This window comes from Muscardinus avellanarius (genome assembly GCF_963383645.1).
Source record: "Muscardinus avellanarius genome assembly, chromosome: 2".
Taxonomy (NCBI): Eukaryota; Metazoa; Chordata; class Mammalia; order Rodentia; family Gliridae; genus Muscardinus; species Muscardinus avellanarius.
Window position 1 is genome coordinate 60,959,272 of NC_137787.1, and position 24,880 is coordinate 60,984,151.

A 24,880-nucleotide genomic window follows, 5' to 3' on the forward strand; every position below is an offset into this window, starting at 1 on the left:
ACCCACAAAGATACTTTAAGCGCTGGAGTCACAAGGAAATGACTTTGCTCTTCTGTTCCTCCTCGCCCCTATACCACAGGGGAAAGAACAGGGAAGACAAAGAGGTGTGTAACAGAGCAAATCATGCTCCACACACAGGCTCCCAGGTGCTGAGTCCCAAGACTTCTCTCTATGAGTTCAAAAGGGATGCTTTAACTCAAATAAAATACCAAGGTTTTAAATAAAAGGACTCATTTTTAATGACCAAAAATGGGACCATTTTAACAGTTAAAAGCAACTGAGAAGGTTAAGAATGGAGGGAGCTGTTATCAAGACAGCTCCCTATGCAGGAAATAAAAAGACAGCCCGGCAGAGCAGAGAAGGCTGCCCAGAGCTGGGTGATAGCAGGCTCTCAGCAAAAGAGATTCCTCACCCACGCTGCTCAAAGATTTGTAATTTGAACACTAATAAAATAGAGATGGTAGGGAGATTCTCTTACATCTTTAGGTAACACAAATATAACCCTTTTAAATATTCTCAGTTTGAGGTGGCTCTTCTTTAATAAGACTAATTAATTCTACTGTCCTATTTGAGGTAGGTTGTTTATTATGGAAACTGAAACTTATTTTTAAAACATATATACAGTACTTCTATCCACATAGACAGAAATTTAAAATGTGTACATAGAGATTAGGCTTATAGAATCTATCCCTAAAATGACATCTATTTACCAATATACATGTGTCAACCCATTACACCTTCTCACTTCTGACCCCAAAATAATTTGAGACAATAGATTATCTTAGGATGTTATCTTGTACATATCCCGTTCTACCCAGTAGAACTGGTCCACTGTCCTTTTGTGATTAATACACTAAACAGTTTGATAACTCTCCTTCACATATGATTCTTTAAAAATAGAATACAAATCATAGAAACCTAGCTCTATTTTAACATTATGTGATATATAATTACATATTATTGCAGCTAATACCATTCTCTGTCATTTGTTACTTCCTTCTATGGCATTTCGACCTTTGATAAATCACAGTTGATGTAAATTAATCTTGTATAATTAACACATATTTGCATAGAAATCAAATGCATAATTAGAATTTCTCTTCTAAATGCAAGTTCATCTTGTAAGCTCTTTAAAAATACATTTTAGAGCCAGGTGTGGTGGCTGGCACACACTTGTAATATCAGTACTTGGGAGGCTGAGACAGAAGGGTCACAGGTTCACAGCCAGCCTTGGCTACTTAGGCCCTTCACAACTTAGACACTATTTCAAAATAAAAAATAAGGCTGGGGGTTGAGAGTGCAGCTCGGCAATAGAATGACCCTGAGTTCAATCCCTAGTCCTGTAAAAATAAAATAAATATGTTTTGGTATGCATATTGGCAGTAGGGTCAGTTTTTTAATTTTATAAATACACATCTATCTTTTAATTATAAGAAATGACCACGGGTTATATATATATTGAGTATATAATTAATAAATGCATTAATAAAATATTTTAAATAATAACAATGACTGGTGAGAAAAGATGATAAGTAGGAAAACCTAAAAAGAATGAAACCTTCTAATTAATGCAATTCCCTCTACCCCAAGAATTGCAAGCAGTAGGGTATTTGGAGAGTCTGGCTTGAGTTTTAAACACCCACCTCTAACATGCAAACCTGAGCAAGCCACATACCCACCCCAAGCTTGGTTTCTTATTGGGTCAAATAACCTTCTTCATAGTGCTTCTGTAAATATCAGTGGAGCATCTGTGACACAGAACTGTATTTGCTGGATGTAAATTCCTCTGGCTAATTTCTCAGCTACCTGACAGTCCCTCAAGATGTAGAAACTTGAATCAGGAGCAGTGATGCACCCCTGTAATCCCAGAACTTGAGAAGCTGGGGCAGGAGGATCACAGGTTGAAGGCCAGCCTGAGCAACTAAGCAAGACCATGTTTCAAAGTAAAAAATAAAGGGGCTGGAGTATAGCTGGGAGGTAGAATATCCCTGGGTTCAAACCCCAGTATTAAAAAAAAAAAAAAAGATAAACTAGGCCAGGTGTGGTGTCGCACACTTGTAATCCCCACGCTTGGGAGGCGGAGACAAGAGGATCACGCAGGTTCTAAGTCAGCCGTGCTGGCTTAAGAGACCCTGTTTCCAAATAAAAAGTATAAAATAGGTCTGGGAGTGTAACCTGGAGGGAGAACGGCTTCCAGGAACCCCAGTACCACAAAAAATTAAATTAAATTAAAAAACATGAAAAAAGATAAACTAGAATAAAAAAGCCACCAGTAAGTTTTATCAGGCCCATCATCACAGGCAGACTTCTTACTCATTATTAAGGACAAAATCCCACTGAATTCCAACCCTTAGAAGAATAAAGTTCCCTCAGGGCACAGTCAATCATTTCCTACACTATTGTCCCTAGCAATGAGCAGGGTATGCTGGGAGTTACTATCCTTCTAACCAGATTCTAAGCCCCAGAGGGTAGGACCTCATGGATCATTCGACGCAGAATACTCCTGCCTGGATGCAGTGCTTATTTGCTAAATATTTCATATTTATGCTGAAATCTGGAAAATCATGTACTATTGAAGGAAAATTCTTTTCAAGTGAGCCTTTTGTATCATGAATAGAAGTAAAATTTGGAAGATGAGACAAAAATAGCATTTACTGGGTCACCTGTTGGTCTTAGAGCCTTAGAATGGGGCAGTCCTGTATCTCCTTAGTCCCAGGAGCCTGCATTTTATATGTGAAGATACCACAGGTAGGGAATCAATGAAAGGCTTCTACCTCTGAGAGGTGAGGCTCTGAACAAGAGGAGAGTCAGAGAAACCTTTCCTCTCCCTTGTCCTGAGTGACCAGCACAGCGATAGACCCTGTGCACCATGTCCATTGGGGAAAATGTTCATTGTAGAACCCAGAGGCCAAAGTGAAGAATAAACAATACTTATGTCAACCACATCTGGCTTTTTGGCAAGCTCGCCACACTGTGATTCTGATACTTCCTGCGTATGCTTCTTCACAGTTTCACTAGTTATCTGTGAACTAAGTTCTGCTTGGAACTTGGATAGAGCTAGCACTGTGATATCTATATTGAAACTGCTATGAACCTTTCCAAAACAATCAATATCAAAAAAAAGTTTTAACAGTAAAGGCAAAAACAAAGCAAAATAAAAACCTTTACTCTGGACCTCTAGCAGCTAAGCACCCTGACTGTGTTTATATATAATGATATTGAAAATTAAGAGAAAATGTTGCCTTATTCTGGAGTAAGCAGTCTTTTCCTGTAAATGTTCCAGGTTTAAAGTATTAATCTAGTGTCTGTATAGTTAGATTGGCCCTTAGAAAATTTAATCTACAAGGAGGCTTTGTTCAAATCCTCACCTTTAGCAGTCATTTTTTTTAACATCGGTAAAGTGAGATATATTTCATGGGTTTCCCTCTACACATTTTTATGCTATACCTTTCAGCAAAAGATTTTACAATGATATTAAACATTAACTCTGGATGGGTTAATCCCAAGACACAGCAGCAGCCTTAAGGTTAATAGTCCTTTTAATTAAAGGATAAGTCAGTTATTGAACACAGAAGCTAATCACAAAAGGATTACCACTGAAAATGAACATAGTCTGTGCAATTAGTCTGATAATTAAGACTTAAGTACTGGACAGAGATCAAAGTGCTTGTAATATGCAATAAAGTTCCCAGAATTGTAAGGATATTCAAAATGTTAGCTTGTGCTTTATTGCACCTTCCATTTATCGTGTACCCAGGATAGCAGCAAACACATTTCCCCGATGGATGTCAGCATGGATAGCTGCAACAGCTGTTCCTACATAAGCCTGGTGTTTCTCACAATATGATTACTCTGTCAACGACGGCCATAAAAGGTGGCATCTGCATTCATCAAACAGAGTTATCAATAAATGTAAAACCATACAACAATTAGAGATCTCAAAGGAAGAACAAATCCAACTGGAAAAAAATGTCAACCACACTCTTTAATTACTAAGATTGTTAATCAATAAAATGCCTTCATAACTTTTAATTAAAATTTTATTTGAGCTGGATGTTTGGAGAATCCAATTCTTTGTTTTCATTACATTTAACAGTTGTATTTACAAAAATCCTGGTGGCATCTGGGAGCTGCTATCCCCTGGGGAACTTTATAGCTGTAATTGCATACTCTCACCTACAGAGGGTGTTAAGAATCCTTGTTAAAAGTGAAGGAACTCCGAGACCTCTCACAGTAGCCATTATTATGGAGCAAATTACTAGGTAGAGCAATCCAGAAGCTGTCAAGAAAGGTTAGCAAAAGGGAGTGTGAGGAAATCAACCATTCAGCAATTCATCATGGACCAAAAGTAGCTCTAAAGTAAAACCAAGGGGGGAAGAAAGGTATTGGTTTTATGAAGACACTGCTTTTGTTTATAGTAATGAATGAAGCTTATAGGAAGTTACTGATGAAGGATAAAAAGATGAAATAATAAAAGAAAAACCAATTTCTTTAATCAAACTGATATTCAGGCAAAATAAAATGAGAATAATTAGAATGTCCAAGCTCTGTGTTGCATAAATTCTTGTTACTTTATCTTTAATTTGTGTTATAAGGGTCATTCTAACATATATAACCAGAACTAGAATTTGGCTGGTAAACTTCTATACCTTTGTTTCACCCTCTTCAAGCTGAATACATGCATTACTGTTACTTTTTTAAATGATCACTTTTTGATTTGTAGAAAAGAAAAATTAATCTTGAATTTCTTTCTCACTGAGTTTTCACTAGGATCTCGTTTGACTCAGTTTCAGCCTACGTGAGCAAACCAGTTGACTATTGCTAACTTCCCTGCTGAAATAATGAGCAAATTTTCTTTTTATATTTCTGAGTGCTGATAGATACAGAATTCACTACTCAAAGGTTCACTCTTGGGGCTTTCCTTAATCTCATCTTGGTTTCCAGATTCCCATATGAGTAGTAATAATGAAATATAGAACAACCAGTCTACCCCATGGGCTAGCAAAGGCCACTGATAGGGTTCAGAGCATGTACCTCAAAAACATAGCACTTTGACATTTGAGAAGACCACAGAAGCAGAAAGGTATCTCTGCCCCTTTGCCCTAAAGCAGGCTACAAAAAAAAAAAAAAATCTGTCTCCTGGAAGCAGGTCATATGACCCTCATTTCAGAAATTCTCTCCCTATACCAGGAGGAAAAGAATAGCTCCATCTCTAAAGATATAGACACATAAAGAAAAATCTGAACAAACAAACCTTGCTAAATCCCCTCTAGTTTATCACCATCATATCTCACCTTCTTTGTCCAATCATACTTCTCTATGACTGTCCACTCTCACCAAACTTTGCAGTGGCATACACGGTTTCTCTATCTTTTAGTTTCTTCATTTCCAAAGGCTCTCTTGTCATGTAAATTTTATATTAAATAAATTTGTATAATTTTCTCTTGTTTATCTGTCTTTTGTTTTACAGGCCTCAGCCATGAACTGGTTCATGAAAGATACTACTTTTTCCCCTACACCACCATCTCTCTAATACATAGCCCATAGCAGGTAGTACATACCTTTCACGTTTTCCTCATCTTAAGAAAGGTTAACATGCTATCATCAGAGCATATCTTGGGAAATTGGCCAGGGAAGGCTTTATTTCACCAACAGGTTTCCAGCTCAACTTTGCTTCAAGTGTTTGGGCAACAATGATTATATCCATGAGTTCAGGGTCTATCTTGGAGGAATAAGAGAAAATGATAGTACCTTATACCTAAATTCTGTTTAACAGATGCCAGATACTATGCTTTATACCTACTAGCCACTTAACCCTCACACAAACCCTATAATGTGAATTATTACCCCAAGAGGTTAAGGAGCTCTCCCATGTCACACAGTTGGTAGAGCTGAACTATGAACTCAGGCTGTCTGGTTTCAGTCTATGTCCCCAGCCTCTGCACTATATGGTGCTTTTAAAAAAATTACACTTCTTGAGCATCTACTTTGTGTCAGCCTTGGGCTAAATGTTTCATTTCTGTTCATATAAATCTTCATGTAGGTTTTGTAGATGAAGAAATTAATATTTAATGAGACCAACTGAACCTACCAAAAGTAAGTAGTAATACCTAAAGTCAAATCTAGTTATATCAGATCCTAAAAGAACCTATATTACCTTGCACATTGTCTATCATCTACAAATTTAGAGTGATTACACAGAGTAAGAAATAATCATTGGGTTTTAATTCTAATATTCAATGATGAGTAGGAGTGGGTGAATAGGCAAGAGAGGAAGAGACCACATGTGTGTGTTTTGTTATTCTTCTCTCTCCAGACGGGGGAGGAAATTGGCTCCAAGACATATAAAAGACTTGGCAAAGTTTGAAAATCTTCCCAAAGAGTCAGGGTTGTTATCAATTGGGGTTCCAACATTATGGAGTGAGTTTTCTAAGTGGAGGAGAGGACATTCCAAGAATGAGACCTTTTGTTTGTAGGGGAACCTGAGATCAAGGAGGGCAGAGGGCAGGTAAATGACATAAAAGTTTAAACAGAAATACTCTTCAGAACCTGAAGGTCATATTTTTACTATTCTTGTTCTCAGAAATGAATATTAGAATTGTAATGTTTGTGGTGAAACATGCTTCTCTCTACTAGGAAATCAAGTTCAAAGAAACACCAAGGAGGAGACAGGTCTCAGTTCACAGGCTCTAAGTAATATGTCCAAATGGAATGATGGCCCTCTCCCCCTTACATAGCTACTGTACTATGACATTACAACCCCGACCACTCCAAAAACAACAACCTCAGTAGCTATTTTCAAACCACCAACAACTATGTTTTTGCATCTTTTCACCATTAGCATTTGACTTTTTCCAGTTTTTCTCTCCTGTTATTCTTAGAAGTTGTTAGTTTTTCCCCCACATATAGTCAAGAATATGTGATGAGCAACAGTCCCATTTAGTTCACCAAAATGTAGATTTCAAATATTCCATTAGGACCCATGTCTTCATCCCCGCTACTTAGTATGGCCTCGTTTGTCACAAATAGGCGTTAAAAACATCAATGGAAATGGTGCATATTCATGAAAAATGTTTAGTATTTTGTTCATACCTATAAACAAAGCAGAGACATGCCCAGCACAAGTACTTTTAACTACATAATCTCATTCATTGCATATAAATGGTAGACACAAATGTACATCAAAGAGATATTTCAAACCTGGAATAATATGTGTAAAGCTCTGCAGACTGACCCCTGAGTATTATTCAATTTCTACATTTTGAGATGATTAAAAATGAACATGATTGAAATATGAAAGTCATATTTTTTAAAACTTTCATTTTGCAAAGGTTAATTGACAGGCAGTTAGAGCAGAGGGAATGAGCTGCAAGTAAGTTTCCAATTACCAGAATATAGACTTGGGGGAATGTATAAAATATATAAATCTTGAGATGCTAACAGAACTAGCACGTACTGGGTTGAGAGAGCAGCAGATGTGAAGATATTATGACTCACTTTATAAAGCTATAACTATCTATATAAAGATAAAATAAATATCTTGATTTTCATTTCAGAAAAAAAAATCTGTAAAATTTTTTCACAGGAATCATCAATAACTCATAAAGTGAAACTTCTTTTTTCCACTAAAAAATATTAAAAAATTGCACAGAAGTTGCATGGTTATACGAATCTCTATATATTCATATAAGACACAGATATGTAAATTCACTACCAAATAGATTAGCAAAATGCAAGTTGTATGGCAATATGAGGGAGAGTCTATCTTGTTGCAATTTTAAAATTTCTCAATCCATCAGTTAAATGTGGATTCAGGGCACAGACTCATATTTCCTTGTCAAATAAATTATGTCTTACATCAAAGACCACACAGATTCCTACTTAACAAAACAGGAGAATGTCTGAATAGACCATAAATGTGAAATATGCAAGAGAGCAAAATGAGACAGCCAATAAAATAAAAGATTTGTTAGTCAGCTAAAAACTATCTACAAAATGGTACTACTGACAATCAGAACCAGTGATTAACGAAATATTCTTTTAAACTGATGCTAATTTTTTCCATGACAAATGAGCTCTGGTGATAATGCAAAATGGTAACAAATTGCTATACATAAAAAGTTTTTAATTAGACAACAAAGACTGAGATGGTGCATACATTTATTTTTGCTTGATTATTGAAACATAACATACACACAATTGAAGAGGAAAGAAATGTACAGGGGTCTTTAAAAAATAAACCAGATACCAACTTGCTATATAATTATAAACCAAATAATATTTGTTGTGAAACTTGACATTTTTCTCTTTCCAACTAATTTATAGCAGTTCATTTTCACTTCTAGATATGTTTTCTGTCTCCCCCCCAAAAAATGATGGCATTGAAAGATACAACTATCTTTTTCTAATAGCCACCATTAAATATATTAGTTAGTTAAATAGTTTGGGAAAATTATTAGTATTCCTTAGATTAGTATTATCTTAAAATGTTGCAGAATATAATAAACTATAAGATAAAGAAATTTACTTCCAGCTTTTCTTTAAGGCAGCTTCACTCCAGTACTGAGATTCTTAGATCAGTCTGACTGCCAAAGGATTTCAGAGGATTCAGCTCTAACAGTTTAAGAAGATAATGGAGGGAAAGTGCTTGGCACCAGGTCTAGCACATGATATGCTCTCAGGAAGTAGGAGCTCTATGTAACTGGAATGCACTCAATAAAGACTGCAAATTAATAAAAGTTTTTTGGCTGCCCAGGTCTCCACTACAGATGTACTAGTTTACTAGAATTATCATAACAAAATACCACAGGCTAGGTGGTTCAAACAACAGCAATGTGTTTCCTCAAAGTTCTGGAGGCTGGATATCCAAGATATTTGCAGGGTTGGTTTCTCCCAAAGCCTCTCTGCTTGGCTTGCAGATGGGTGCCTCCTAGCTCTGACCTCACTTGGTCCATCCTCTGTGACCACACATCCCTGGGTTCTCTGTGCATGTCCTAATTTCCTCTTATAAAGGCACCAGTCAGTTTGGATTAGGACCCACCCTAATGGCTTCCTTTCAACTTCATCACCTCTTCAGAGGTCCTATCTCCAGATACACACTCTAGTCCCCGGGACTAGGGATTTGCAGAGGACCCATGATTCAGCCCCTCACAGTATAATAGCATCTCAATGTAGAACCCCCCCCCAGTAACCCCCCAAAAGTCTAAAAGGGAGACAAGGTCCAAAGAGCATGGGAAAAAATGGGAATTGACTTCTAAAGCTAAAGCAGACAGGAGACGGGAGGGTGAGGTGGAGTTGCGCTCCCCCTCCCCACACACACACACTCTTCCATGTTGGTCCAGCTCACCTTCTTTTCCAGTTTAGCTTCTCTGTATCTTTGCATTTTTCTGTGCCAGGATCCAAGCCTCTTTGCCTGAGTCAAGTCTTGATTTGCTTAAATAATACTAGGTATAATAAGCAAGTAGCAGGCATACACTCTTAAGAAGTTATTCCATATCCCCCACAGAGAACCCAAGTATCAAAAAAAGGGGGTCAGGGCACTAAGCAAGGCATTTTCTAGCAGGAAGCGTGAGCTGCTTTTATCCTCCACTCCCCAAGTCCCAGGATTGTTTCTGTCAGTGCCTCTGTGCTCTAGTGGAGTGAAGGACAACTGAGTTCCAGGGAGGGGGATATTCCAAACCAGAGAGGAGGCAGTGGGCTCAGATGAGGAAGAGAAATGGGTGAGGGAGAGCAGGCAGAGCTCTACATTTAAAGAGACCTAAAGAGACTCGGAAATCTTGTTTCAGCATAAAGGATGTGTTATTTTATCTTTGTTGACTCCTGTATCATAACTGTGGTTTGTGAAACTATTAATGTGCTAATCAGGTCAGAGTCTTCTTTCCTGGGCAGGACAGTAGTGTGGAGACGGACAGAGAATTCATTTCAGTAGTATCTGTAATTAGCTTAGTATGAACTTTAAGGAAAGGAAGTAAACACCTCTTCTCTGTTTCCCTTCTCTCCAAGTTCCTGGAAGGAGGGGCTATGAATCTGGGTGTCTGTGTAATTTAAGCCCTGGCATAATGCCTAGTGTGGGGCTCTGCACTGGGTTCAATAAATAGATGTTGTCAAGTGACAACACCATTGTAGAGTAACATTTGTTTCTTCAGCCAAATTCACCGTATCTGCATAGGGCCATTGTTCTTTGGGGCTCTCTCCTCCTTAAAATGATGGATTGCCAAGTCATAAAAATGCTTTCACCTTTACCTCCACCTATCTCGCCTCCTTTAGTTCTCCTTTTATTGCCATGCTCTGTGTCAGGTGATCCCTCCACCAGCCTCTCATTGGCGTTTTGGTATCTGGCAGCTCAGAGCCATTCTGGTTTTAAAATATTGGAAAGTACTTCATTATAATCATTGAGGTTTGTCGATTAGATGAGTTGCGGATTGTGTTTTAATTGTTCAGAAACAACAGCGTCCTGACTGGCATTAGCCAAGAAAGTCTCCCCTGAGCAAAAGTGACCCAGCTGGGAAAAATTAAAAGGCAGACTCAGCAATAAAAACAGAAGCTAAGAGCTGTAGGACAGCCTAGAAGAGGGTTATCGTCTTCTTTGCCTAACCCTGAGATAAATCTCCAAATCCAGAGATTTGAGATTGAAAAGAGTTATTTGTGCTTTTAAAATACCTCAAAATTTAATAATTTTGAAAAATAACATTTTTATCAGAAAAGGAAATTTGCAGATTATCTTATCTCTACATACACCATGTATTATTGTGGAGGTCTCTATGATCCACATTTCCCTTCATCCCCAGGTCAAAATCAAAACATATGCACCACCTGGAAGAAGAGGCACTCAAAGAACAAGTTGAATGTTTTTATCCTCTGCATATTCACAGTATTGTGAATATTCTTCAAGATAGAATCAGAGAGGTATTATGCACAGAGTTCATTGAAGGACTTTGTAGCTCGGGATCAAATCTAATCGATGAGATGTGACCTGTGCAAATTCAATTTTATAAGAGGGCGCCTGTAGAGTTTAGGCTTTCTAAATTTGAAATGTCACTTTTCTCCTGTATTTTATAACAATTATAATTTGTGTGTCATTTACTTTTGAAGTTAGTTAACATTGGCTTTGTTCTTTTGGTTTTCTGGCTAAATACACCTGGTGACTGAATTGGTAGCAGACATCTTGAGTATGTAATAGCATAATTACTTTCCATATCCTTTGTTGAACCATAAAAACCTAAGAAGAATCTATTTGGGCCTGCCACCCCCTCAAAAAAATAATAATCACTAGTCCCTACAAGATGGTGTAGTGGATAGAGACTAGAGTCCTAGTGCCTGGCTGTTCTTTGGATTTTACTTCATTAGTAGCTAAGAGAGGGTGCATCTTGGATTACCATACCAGTGCTATTCTGGGGACTTGGGCACCTTGTGAACAAAATCATCTACAAGGAACCATGACTTGAGCCTGTTTCCTATTTTTCATTCCTCCTTCCTTCTACAGATCTACTTTCTTGCATTCAAATTGAGGGTGAACATTGTCAGTTCCTCAATATGATAAGCATAATGCTACTTAATTCTACATTAAATAAATGAATATTTGGCTGCATGTTTATCAAAGTATTCTGAAGCTTATACTTGAAAAATTTAGGGATATGAAATGTCTGTCAATTGGCTATGGATATATAAGAATATTTAGTAATAATTTAGTACAATAATAACTTAATGTATACATTTTTATTTCCTACACCATGAGAAGGGTTTATGATTTTATTTAACTAAAAAGCAATGTTACATATAATCTCTTTGTAGAATTAAACGGCATGTCAATAAAATAAGTAAAATCAAGTATAAATATTCTCTTGAGAAATATGCATTAAAATTTGTTTGAAGAGAATAAGATTTGGCCTTTGCCTTTATCTATATTTTACTAAGAAATGTGAAAGGTGAGGTTTATATTCTCAATGATTTACCTAAACACTTTTTAACATTATTTACATAGATAAGAACCACAAATGTTCATTTTTGTATTAAGCAAGTTCAATCATTATATACTTGGCCTTTATTTTTCAACAGAATGAAATATAATAGATTTTTAAATTCTTCAAAGTATGAAAATTTCTTAGTTTATAATAAGCTAACTTTAAAACATATTTAAAGCTTTTATCCTATCCCCCCAAATAAACCAAAAGGCTAAAATTATATTGGCATTGTAATTTGTTTTCTGAATATGTGTTTAAGTAGGCTCTGTATAATTGCTAGTCAGTAGTCCTTTGAGTTTCAGAGTTTGAAGTGCTGGGAAGAGGCATCTCTCCTGTCTGGGCTCCATCAAGTGTATACTCATACCTCAGTCAAAGCCACAGCACCCTTAAAGCACAGTGGTCTTTATTCTACCACAAGGGGAGCTCCTTAGGGGAGGGATTATCTTACTTCTTTTGTTATTTCAGTGTCTAATTTGTCTTTTCAAACATGTTTAATAAATTGTAGGTGAATAAATAACTTTTAGCCCAATCCCATGTTACAGCCAATAAAAGAGAAGCCAAGAGAAGTACAATGATTTGTGTCAGTTTGACTGCGGTTGGTTAGAACAGAATAAAACCCCAGATCAGAATAAAACCCCAGATCTTTCGCTTTCATGCTGTGGAAATCTCAGCTGACAAGTCAAACCTGGGGACAAAAGTGTTGAAGATGTGTAGAACATAGTTTGTGATTCATGATGACTGATTTACACACTTTTTTTTTTTTTTGCAGTACAGTGGATAGAAGGAATTCTACCTCCCAGCTACACTCCCAGCCCTATTTTTTATTCTTTACTTTGAAACAGGGTCTCACAGTTGCAAAGGGCCTCACTAAGTAGCTGAGGCTGTTTGTGAACCACGGTCCTCCTGTCTGAGCCTCCCAAATGCTGGGATTACAAGTGTGCGCCACTATGCTTGGCTGATTTATACACCTTTTTATGAGGAAGTCTAAATACTGCAAATGTAATGAATTATTATCCTAGACCACAGAAATGTCTAGAATAAGAGCTCAGTGATTTCAACCATAGTGGATTCAAATTCCAGGTCATATACCAGCTGTGTGGCCTTGATAAGTTCCTTTGCATAACCCCTAGATCCTCCTCTATAACATAAAGGTTGCTACTTCCTGGAAGTTGTAAGAACTGGGCAAAAAAAATACAAATGTAGAACACAGAGCTCAGGGCCTGCCATGTGGTCCCAAGCATGGGAGTAATTTCAACTGCTTTGTAGGGATTTGTTGAATGAATATATTTTAAATATGCATACATATATGTGTATATTTAAATATATAATTTAATATCCATATATGTATATTTTTAAAATGTTTGTGTACACATGCACACACAGGGAAAAATTATTTTAAAAAGGTACAACAAAATATTAGGACAACTGTCTCTGGATACTGGAATCATTTTTTAATCTGCATTCACATGTATTTTATACAATAAACATGAATGATAATATGTGTAAAACAGGATTGTTTTAAAACATAAATATTGAATTTTTATCAACCTGGCTTAAATCCCATTTATTTGGGGTAAATCCTAACATCACTTTCACATGTGAGCTACTACTGATAATGCCAAAGTTACACAAATTTTCCCTCAAAATGTTGCTGGTGGTTTTATCTTTAATTAATTTTTACATTTATTTATTTACTCTATTTAACACAACATATGACAAGCACTGTTCCCAGTCTTTATAAATTTTAACTCAACTAAGAATGAGTAGTAATACCCTAGTTGGGAGTAAAAATAATTAAAAGAAGGGGTAAGATATATCTAGAATTTTTTTAAAGCATAGTCTATCTTTTGCCTTTGAAAAACAGAGTAATGAAACCTACAGAGCAAATGCAAAATTCCTAGAATTTGTTTTATTCATATATACAAAACAGCCACCAAAATTTTCTAATGCAAGTATATTCTGCTAAGAAATTAGTCATTTTCTAAGTAATGTGGACATGGTTTTATAAGATATAATTTTATAAGGAACCCATTAAAAGGTATATAAACTACTTAACAGGCTCCTAACCTATTATTTTCTTTCTAAGTGAAACTACCAATTGCTGTTATGTCAGGGAAATTCAAGTACATAATTGCAAATTTAATAATAAGATTGAGAAACCTTTCTCCTTATCTTGCCATCATACCCTTCTCTGCACACAGAAGATCCCCACGAAGCCAGCAGGCAGACTCGTAGCTGAGGAGGTCACAGAGGGGGCACAGCAGTGGGTAAAACTGGAGCTGGTAGTCAATATGATATACCTCCAGAATCAGTATAATCACCCTGGATAACACGGGAACATTATGGTAATATATGACAGACTATCATTTTTTCTTGCTGTTCCTTATGTGGCCATGATGACCATAACTCAACAACAAATTTGTCATAGAACCTTCCAAGAAGGGGGGGGAGAATATCAGTGGCCTTGCATACATCTGTTCTGGGATCATATGATTTTTTCTAATATAAATTCAAATACATTCACAACCATATTTGCTTTATGTGTAGAAATGGCTACACTCAAATATCAGTGCTCCAAAGGCTAACCACGCCAAATTTGCCATTTTTGCCCCCTGAATGTTGAGTGATAGAAAGGAGGCCTTGGCTAAGAGACTGAAGCCTGGCAGTGGGGACAATCACTAGTGTTCCTGAGCTCAATGCTGCAGGAAAACACTGTGACAAGGGTCAATGCTAGAGCCCAGCCTGGGAGAGAACAGTTTTCTGATCTGCCATAATGTGCAATTAGCACCAGAGGATACACTCATTTGAAGTTTTAAACTATATGCATTCTGATTAATGAAGCAGCAACATCAGCCTTACCTGGCCGGATCCTCCCTTCTCATGTACCTGGGCTGACTTCAGGAAGGGCCAAGGGTGTGCTGTAACTCATAGCTGCACAGGCAATTATTTTCACACCAAGAAAGCAGAGAGCAGAAAATTGTTTTTTTAAAAGGAGCTTTTCCAACTTTATACAAAAAGAGCAGAACCCCTTAGAAAAATGTTCTTAGATTTCTTTCAAAATCTCCTGTCCATATGCTAGAAGATATCCCAGTGTGAAGACCTAAATTGCAGAGGAGTAGGAATCTGAAAATAGAACAATAACAATAAATAGAAAATTGAATGTGAACTTCAGATAATGGAAAGACCAGCAGAGTAGTATAAGGGGATTCAGGGTGTAATGGGAAAGGAGGATTAATAAAGGAAACAGTTTAAATAACGTGTATATTGGGGGGGAAGGGTGGAAGGAAATACACCAAGAGATATGTGTGTGTTTTGTATCATTTTGAATTTCACTATGATGTATAATTATATTGCACCAGTAAAAGTATTTTAAAAAGAAAATAGAAGCTGAAAGGGTATTTAGAATTTACTACACCCTCCCTGCCCCCATCCATTACTGATAAGGAAACAAAAGTTGTGAAAAGCCCAAGTTAGACAGTGAATTTTAGGCAGAGCCAGGAGTGTAAACCTACTTGGTTCCAACTGCAGCCCATTCCAGAATCAAGCCTACAGGCTCTTGGCCCAGTGTCCTTCCTGGTACATCAGACTGCCTCACAGTAGCAAGTGAGGAGCCATTAAAGGTTTTGGAAAAAGGAATGATATGATCAGGAAGATCAATCCGGCAGTCCCATATGTAAACTGGATTCAAAGAGCAGCGTTAGCACAGGGTAGCATCAGTCCAGGGCCAAGGGGATCAGAACTAATACAAAGAGGCAAATGTAAGAGAGTTGGCAAATATGCTTCTCTGCAAGCTTCATGAAATTAGAGCCTTCCCAGTTTCTAGTACAACACCTAGTGTGTAAAAGTGATGCAGCCACTGTTCACTGAGTAAATAGATGAATTGAAAAGGTAGAAAAGCCAAGAATCGGTGACTGTCTTGATAAAAAGGAAGGGAAGCAGTCAGAAAGTACCTTGAAGCTTATGGGTTACATGGCTGAGAGGATGTGGTAGAAACTGGTGATTTGAGCACAATGATAAAAAGGCAGTATTGTGGGTTATCCAGGATGGGCTTTGAGAGGGCTTTTCAGAATCACTGGCAGAGAAGTGACCAGTGAATCACGAGAACTCTGAATTGCAGAAATGAAAAAAGGGCTGGAAGTGTTGGAAGGTTATACTGTGCACCTGGCAATGACCTGGGTTTGATTTTAAGACTTAGTTCTGCACATTTGGATAACTGACAGGACCATGGAATTGGCATTTGTTTAAAATAAGAGGCAAAGCTGAAGACTCAAGATGCTGACGCCCTGACACCCCCACTCCAGGAGTTGTGGCAGAGGTCAGTGTCCTTTCTGTAGGAGCCCTGGGGAGCAGATATCTACTTGTGTCTACTGTTGGCCCCAACAACCACCTCAAGTATATCTTATCACTTTTTCATTTTTTCATCTACCTAGACAATCAAATATTGGCCAGAATTTTGAAATAAAACACTTATATTCTATGCTTACTATTTAATGTCATAGAATCCTAGAACCATAAAAATCAAGATACATGGACTAAGCTGAGCATGGTGGTACACACCTGTAATCCCAGGACTTGGAAGGCTAAAACAGGAGGATTACAGGTTTGAGGCCCGCCTCAGCAAATTAGTAGGTTCTCTGCAACTTAGTGGGACCCTGTTTCAAAATAAAAAATAAAATAGGGCTCAGGGTGTAGCTAGGAGGTAGAATACCCCAGAAGTGGGAGAAGAAAGAAGAAAAGAGGAGATGAAGAGGAGGAGGAAGAGGAAGAAAAAGAAAAAGAGATTAGGTTACTGGGCAATCTAAGGAGGTGGGGAGGGGGAGTCCTCCTGCAGAAACCTGGTCCTGCCAAGAGTCACAGCCAGCCACTGCCCCTGAAGCAAGATTTCTCCATCTCTCTATGGCATTAGAGTTGACTTTACCCCTAGTGGAAATAAGAGTTGGGGAATAAAGGGAAAAATACAATGAGATTACTAAGTCTTCGCTAAAGCATGATGAAATTATGTGTTTATAATAATGAATAGTAATAATTTACTAAAAATAAATACATCAATTTGTGTTGGTATGTATAAAGGTATCTAAGCAGCTTCCAATTCTTTTTTCTATCTCCTCACTGACCTCTCTACTCACCTACATTGTGTGTGTGTGTGTGTGTGTGTGTGTGTGTGTGTGTGTGTATGTGGTGCTGGGGATGGGATACAGGGGCCTTCTACCTCTGAGCTACACTCCCAGGCCTATTTTTTTATATTTTATTTGGAAACAGGGTCTCACTAAGTTGCTGAGAGCCTCACTAAGTAGCTGAGGCTGGTTTTGACCTTGCGTCATCCTCCTGTCCCAGCCTCCCAAGTACTGGGATTATAAGTGTGTGCCACCACGCCTGGCTCTCACCTACATTTTTTAAGTCATTCATGCATTGATTTGTTCACTATTGACTCAGTAAATATGTATAGTTTGTCTAATATATGTCATAATAGTTCACAAAATTACCTGGCACTTTCAAAGAATAATTTTCATTTATAGTAGTAAATCAGCTAACAGAAAGTCAGCTAATTTCAAAATTTATTCTTTCTTTTTCTACAAATAATTCTATTTTCCTAGTAGAAGCCATTTCTTTTAAGCTGTCACTATCTCCTTTTGGGAAAAGCGGGGGGGGGGGGGAGAAGTTTCTCTGTCACAGAATCACTGGCATATCATGTACATTCATCCTCAAAATAAGTGAGGATTTATAATCTCTCCCTTAGGAATATTCAAAAATAATTTGAAAATCACCCTTGCTTATCTTTGCTTCTGACAGAAGTTTGCTTATAATATCTTTATTTGCTCTATTCAGTGTGAATTGGGCATTAACATTACTCAGCGCATACACTCTTCCCAGCCTCCCTTCACGACAAGTCCTTTCAACACATAACCAACCAGCGGATGGTGATATTACATTAAATTATTCTCAGCTTTGTCTTTAATATGGTTAACAGGCACTATTTTCTGCAAAAGGAATTTACTCCTAACTGAAATAAGAAAAAAGCTAAGTCTAGTTTCCTGTGAGCCAAGTCCCCTGTGAATTCTGAGAAGGAGAAAAAGGTTAATTGTTAACAGTTCCATGCATGTGTCACTTGCAACTCACCACTGGATTCTTTCAGTCTAACACCCTTTCAGCAGTAGCATTTAGCACATTGAGACCAGACCAGTTTTTTATTGCTTACTTCAATAAGATACAGGGTGAGTTTAAAGAAGGCGATCTTTAAGATTTATCTGTGTTCTGGAATAAGAGTTCAATGATTCCTTTAATCCATGTTGTCATCTCCCTTGGCCTTTTACTTTACTTTAGTCTTTTAACATCACACCTTATTTTAATACCAATTATCATGATATAGACACTAAGGCAACCTAACAAGATCTCTAGGAGAAGCCTGGTATAAAAAGGTGCTCATATAATGATACCCTGTTTCTTAGGCAAACAAACTATATTCTATATTATGATTTATCCATAGCTTATCTTTAAAATATCTCTAACAATAAATAAGAAGGGATAATTGGATAGATTTACCTTAAAAAGGAATTATAGTCTTATAACTGAAAGGGGAACATAAACTTGCAAATATACCATAAAAAGAATTTAAATTCAGTGAACAGGGTCAGTAACAGTAAAAGCCATGCTTTAAGTAGAACTCATAGTTCCCACATTTTTTCTGGGACTTTAAAAACTCTATCACTCCAACAACCAATTAATTGATCCACCCTCCTCCTTCCCTATCTATCTGAGTGTGTGTGTGTGTGTGTGTGTGTGTGTGTGTGTGTACCTTAAGTACCCTTAGTTCATAGAATTGTCATCAATTTTCAACTTCAAAAGTCACTACAGACAGGCTTCACTTCTAGTGTGTTTTGGGTTTGAGCAATAACATAAAGTTTCTTAAAATTTTAGGAAATTTCTGGTATTTATGATATTTAAAAATAACCATCAAAAGAGATATTAACATTTCATGACAAAAAAAATGATATGAATCTTTACCAGCCTGGAAGCATCAACAGAACCATTTACTCTTTTTTCACAAGCTTGTCCAAAAACTGGGCCTCACAGGTTTCATCCTGTATCCAAAATAATGGTCATCTTTGTACTTAATATAATTTTACAACTCTGTAGTTTCTTAGAAATCTATTAGTCCATTACTTCTGAAACTACCTTCCAAAGAATATTCATATACTTCAACATGTTAATAGGTGTTTGAAGGAAAGTTTGCATGTTCAAACAGAGGTCAAAACATCCCTTCTGGAGGCTCGTGGTACACATTAGCATATTAAAGATTGGGGAGGTCTTCAAAATAATACCTACTGAGGAGGGGGTTTTCACTTTTACTTTCTATATTTGTATTCTACTATATAAAAATATTATCTTATACCAAATATTGCATGCTACTTGTATAATAAATGAAGAAATAGAATCAGGAAAGAGAAGAGAGCGGGGAGAGATTTGATCTGCTCCCGTAAGGAATGAAGCTTTAATGATTAGGGCATATGTCTAAAAAGCTTTTTAGAAAGTTTTGCAATGTGAGATGTTATATATTTCTACCTTGGTTTCCTTAAGAATCACATTTTTTTAAATCAGGCCAAGAATGGAGGGATAGGAAAGAGAGAAGGAGGGAAGAAAGGCAGAAGGACTGTGCATTCTGTCTAACCCTGTTCCTTCAAAACTTAGTTGGCAGGCCGGGCGTGGTGGCGCACGCTTGTAATCCCTGCGCTTGGGAGGCAGAGACAGGAGGATCGCGCAGGTTCGAAGCCAGTCTCTCATTTAAGAGACCCTGTTTCCAAATAAAAATATTTTTAAAAAATAGGTCTGGGAGTATAGCCCGGAGGTAGAAGAGCTTCCAGGAACCCCAGTACCACAAAAAAAAAAAAAAAAAAAAAACCCACAAAACAAAACAAAAACTTAGTTGGCTCTAGAACTCTTTATTCAAAGAGTGTCTATGGTCAGGTATAGTGGCACCTATCCATAATCCCAGTACTTGGAAGGTTACACACACAGTGTCTGTAAATACTGTAGGTGTGCTGGTGAATACTTAACAATCAGCTCTTGGGAAAGAGAGAGGGCCTGACTTAAAATATTTGCCAATTTTCATGGTGTAAATAACATGACATTCACTGGTTCACACAACTCTGATTCCAACACACCACTGCTAGTGTATCTTTCCCTCCTTCCCAATCCTCTATTCTGTACCCATTTTAAAGATGAACAAACTAAAGTTTACATATCTAAGAAAAGTTATGAAATTGAATTACACAATTGCTCACCTTTACTGGTACATAAACTCTAATTTCTAAATTCACTGATTTCATACTAACATAATAATTTAGACATAGAAAAAGGAAGTCTGGAACTAGAGTACAATGATAAGGAAAATTCTTACCTTAGGAATATGGCTCATATATGGACATATTTTAGCTGCTCATCTCCTCTGTCTAAAGATAACATATTTAGATAATATGTGTTCATTATCAATATTTTCTGGGAGTAATAATAATTTCAGTTTCATTTTCTCAGAGTTTTCTAAGAGTTTCAGACTCAGTCAATCCAGGCAGTGTGACAATGTAAAACGTTACTTTGAGGTCACTCAAGTCTTGAAATGTCCTAGATCTTGGTCTCAAACTAGAGATAAATCTTGGAGGTTAGAGGAAGTATCTTCCTTAGAAACAAAGGAAAGTTAATTCTCATTTATTTTACTGTTTTTATTGCTCAGACTTTTTTCCCAAACCATAATTCATCTTATATTTTTCACTTGCCTAATCATATTTTCAAAAGTAAGGGTATGTTGAGATACATGCTTTTAAAACAGAATTATGTATTAAAAGGAAAAGAGAAAGAGAGAGGGGAGGGGAAAGGATATATTTCTACATATTTATACAAATAAATTTGATTTTGTTTATGGAAAGTAATGCTACTTCCTTAGGTTTAAATGAGAATATAAATTTGCTTGTCATTATCCTTTGAGAGTCATTATCCTTTGTGGCAGAGAAGTCCCTGTGAAGATTTCTATAAAAGGACTTGTCATATAAATTTAAGGTGCTTTCCTAGCCAGCTTCCACTGAGCCCTGATGAGTCCCTTAATCTCTTATAACCTTGATTTCCTTATTCATAAAAAAGAACAGGATCATAGTAATCTATACTTTGGTGGGAAGGGGAGTTGGTCTCAAATACAGAGATTTCAAGAACTGATCATTAATTTTGTGAATTTTATCCTAACTTTTGGCCATTTTATAACATTTTGACTCACCAAAATTCTGAAGAGAAAAGGAGCTGGGGTTAAAAGTTGTTGTTGTTGTTGTTGTTGTTGTTGTTGTTGTTGTTGTTGTTGTTTTTAAATTATCTGTAGATGGAAGCCATTCTGATGCTCCTTGTGTCTCATTAGGACTATATACCAAGAGTTGATTGACAACAGTGGATAGTTAATATCTTGCTAATATAATAATGAACTTGGGTTGCCACTATAATTTTTTAATAAGCAACATCCACAAAAGGACAGTCTTAAAAAAAAGATTCACAAAATTCAATAAGCCATAGATACAAGATGAAAAGAAAAGAGTTTAGAGAAAAGTGGAAGGGATTAGAGGGAGGATGGAGCTCCCTGCTGGTCAAGACACTTGGCTGAGTGCCTTTGGCTGAACCACTCTGCCCCCCCAGGTATGCAGTAACTAATATCCTGCTATAGCCATGCAATTCTGACTTTTCAGAGGTTCTAATGAAGTTATGCAAACTTCCAGTCTGTAATTTGAAATTCCCCTCAACCTCCTAGTTTCTATTTGCAAAGCTACTGGTTTCTTTAACAATGTGTATACATCATTCAGTAAGACAATTTCCTGATAGTTACAGAAAGATTCTGAATGGAACAGGAAAGTATAGGTATAAATGAGTCCTCCAAGGACTGGCATCCTGTGATACATATTCACCAATCTAGCCAGGTTTATTCAAGTAAGTTTGTCATACTGCTTGTGTGTACAATTTCTTCATAAGAAAGATTCTGGTGAATATTCCAAAAATGGTATTACATGAAGAAGTAAAAATTTTAAATAATACTTACATTTCACTTTACTGCCTGTCCAATGTTTTTCTCTGTTTTTTTTTTCATTTAATCCCTCAATAACCTTATAAGGTATATTATCCCATTTTATGGATAAAGAAGTTAAGGTTACCAGAAATTGACTTACTTGGATGAATGGAAATTGGTCAGGCAAGTCTTTGAGACTCAGATACCAAATTCTGTGTACCTTCCACTGTATCATGACAACTCTTAGAAATGAACTTTTGCTCCTACAAAAAAAAAATTGCTCCCAGTTATTAATATCAGCTAGTCTCCCAATCCTAGACAACCAACAAAATTAAGTAAGTTGGTATCTCTGCAGTTTTGCATTAGGGCTTTGGCATACAAATGCAATGATAATAAGGCCATATAGCAAAAATAGCTTCCATTATAACAAGGTGCAAATCCTGGTTTTATTGCTTATTCAAGTTACCTAACATTTTAAGAATCTGTTTCTTCATCTTTACAACGAGAATAATGATAACATATTCTAATGTTGTGAGAATTAAGTGGGGTTAGATACAGGAAGCATTTAGAATATAGCAAACACTGAATAAATGTTAGCTTTACAAAAATATAAGCTGGATGTGGTAGTCTGTGGTGGTCTGTATCTGAATTTCCAGCTACTTATGAATCTGAAGAGGGAGGATCATTTGAGCCCAGCCTGGGCAACATAGCAAGACTCTATCTTAAAAAGAAGGATGGAGGGAATGAGAGAGGGAGGGAGGGAGGGAGGGAGGATAGATATAAAGAAAAGTGTAGATATATATCTGTCTGACTATAAGGTCTCCTTTGTTGACTGAAGGAATCAGTCAGACTTAAACTGCTCATCCAACTGAGGTCACAAATTAAATAGATATGAATTCCATAATCACTATCATCTCAGATAACAAAATCCCTACTAGTAAATAGCAATAGAGGCCGGCTTGGCGGCACATGCCCATACTTGGGAGGCTTAGACAGAAGGATCATAGGTTAGAGGACAGCCTCAACAACATAGCAAGTCTCTCAGTGATCTAATGGGACTCTGTTTCTAAACAAAAATAAAAAGGGCCGAGGATGTCGCTTGGAGATAGAATGCCCCTGAGTTTAACCTCCAGTACCATAAACATACACACAAAATAGTATCAGAATATTGAAAAGTAATGATTATATAATATAAAATATGTAGGAATTTCAGTACATCATATTTGAATATAAATATATGATCTCTATGACTCCAGCCCAATTATTCTATGACCGTGGGATAATTTGGTATGCGTAACTGGTATAATGAGTTTACCAAACTAGGCAACTACTCAGTTTAGTTATCTTGCCTTTTAATCTCAACATAAACATAGACTAAAATTAAAATTTCTGTATTCAACTCAAGGCACACATAAAATGTTCACATAAGACTCATCACTCGGGGGCTAACCGTTCATTCCTGTCTGCAGAAACCCAAAGGCCACCTCAGGCCACCAATTTAATTATATCCAGGATGCGCAGGAGAGGTGAAAAGCCACCTAGTGCTGTTTTTCAATCATCGTCTCTGCAACTGAGCTGGACGAGTGACACTAAAACCAGCAATTAAAAGTCTCAAGTTTAGAAATACATTCCGTTTCCCGAGTCCCCAAATGGCAAAGGTTAAGTGAATTATGTGGAGATAATTCGCCCAGGTCCCACGGGAGAGTCCTGCTAACTTCAGATTGCTGGCTGTTTCAGTCTTGTTTCTTCCATCCCAACTGGTATGTTTTAGTGTGGTGCTGCCAATGTAAACATCAAGAAAACAAGAAATGTTGCAGATGGGGGAAATAAAAACCTTCGGATTTGTTTTCTAGCAGAAAGCCATATGATTAGCACATTCAGTGTTTCTGTAACACCAAAGGCTTTTTCCTTTAGCTGTTTTCAAGAAGAGTTGTGAGTAAATTTACACTCACCTCATATTTTTAAATATTTGCAATCTTTACTGTGTTGCTTTGCTATTTAAATTGGACTGTGTCGCCGGGTATCTTACTGCGTGAGACCCTAATGGGACCCGCAACTCTCCTCCAGGCCGAATTAGAACCACCCATTACACCTCGAGTTGTGTGGTAACACCTCCACGGTGTTTCCAATTAACTTTGTAAGTTTTTAATCAGTGACAAATGCATCTTTGTAGATTCAATTTACCTTTTATTGCAGCACCATAAACCGTCTTGCAGCATTCCGGTGCACTGTGAACATTTTACTTGCTACTGACATAAGACAGCCGTTGGACCTACAACAAAGGCCTAAGCTTTATGAGTTACCTGAATTAGGATGTAGGTGAAGTAATTAAACCCCAAAGAGAAAGAGGGGGGAAAGAGATAGCCCTCCACAATGCACAACTCGCCAAGAGGGAGGAAGAACTCCTGAAGCAACTCTGAAGATTAAAACCCCAGAAACTCCCTTCTGGTTTAAACTGGCAATATGTTGAAAGAGGTGGATAAGTGAAAAGGTCAGGCACATTTTATTAATAAATCCATACGGCTGTTTGTTTTTCCTTTTAATCAGATTCAAATGCATCCTGTTAGAGAGCCAGGGGTGATTAGATCATAAATCTGAATGACCTTGAAGATGATGAAGGAAACGCAGCTCTGTAAAGCGATCGTCGTGCTGCCAGTCCCATCATTTACACATCTTTACAGGTGCGAGGAAAAGGTTTAATTTCAGATCGCTTGCAAAAATCACTCAGAATGAGATATTGCTTTAGAACATCTCCAGACAATAAAACGAGCCAATCATACTACCTGAAAATATATTTTAATTTTTGTTCCTATCTTTGCTCCTAAAATAAAAACAGTCAAAGATGAGGAAAAGGATCCGTCTAAGTGTTTGACCTCACTCTCTAGGATTC